Here is a 1,074-nt window from a genome sequence, read left to right on the forward strand (position 1 = left end):
ATTCTAATATAATGATTTTTTTCCGAAAAGAGTTCCTCGCTGGGTGAGCGGCTTCCGTTCTCAGCTACCACTCTGTTGGTCGCGAGTTCGAATCTCCGACCGACCAGTGAAGAACAAGAGGAATTTGTTTCTGGTGATAGAAATTCATTTCTCGGTATAATGTGGTTCGGATTCCACAATAAGCTGTAGGTCCCGTTGCTAGGTAACCAATTGGTTCCTAGCCACATAAAAATAAATCTAATCCTTCGGGCCAGCCCTAGGAGAGCTGTTAATCAGCTCAGTGGTCTGGTTAAACTAATAAGATATACTTTTTTTTTCCGGAAAGGCCGTTCATCTTCTAATAAAAAATATTGATGTAGAAACGTCAGTCAGTTACTGAAAACGTGTTGTCATTTCTCATCAGGAATTAGTAGGCTGCCGTGGATACCTTTTGAAATTTCTTTAGAGTTAGTACATAGTTTATTGTCCGTGGAACTTGATGACCTTAAACTAGGAGGTTACTCAAACAGAAAACGAGCTGAGCGTTAGGCTTCAATGTGGCACAGGAGGTCTGTCGCGAGAACTTCGGCCTATGAATTGGTAACAACGAAGTACTTTTAGCTTTGCCTTTATCTTTTTCTACTTTTGTTAGTTTTTCTCTCTCTCTCTCTCTCTCTCTCTCTCTCTCTCTCTCTCTCTCTCTCTCTCTCTCCTATGTTTTATCAGTAATTCAATTAAAATACCCCGTAATACTTGTCCCAAATTCGCGATGCAGCCGTTACGGTGGTTTGAACGAAAGTAATCGACCCTTATATGATGGATTTTAAGAAAGTCAAATACAAATACTTTATTTGAATTGGGGTTGAGAGACATCTAATTTTGCGAAGGAAGAAGGTAGCGAATTAACTGAAGAATTAGAGATTCTCATGAACAGGTACTTAGGCTATACTCTGAAAATAGAAAAGGATAAGCAGATTCTTCCAACAATTTCTGCAAACCACCAATCTTTGCTTCGTTGTTATTTCCAGAAGTTTCGAGCACGTTGTTCCGAGAATTTGTGGTCTCTAATCCAGTAATTTATCCAGCTGGTATCTG

The sequence above is a fragment of the Macrobrachium rosenbergii genome, chromosome 9, assembly GCF_040412425.1.
Source record: "Macrobrachium rosenbergii isolate ZJJX-2024 chromosome 9, ASM4041242v1, whole genome shotgun sequence".
In the NCBI taxonomy this organism is placed as follows: domain Eukaryota; kingdom Metazoa; phylum Arthropoda; class Malacostraca; order Decapoda; family Palaemonidae; genus Macrobrachium; species Macrobrachium rosenbergii.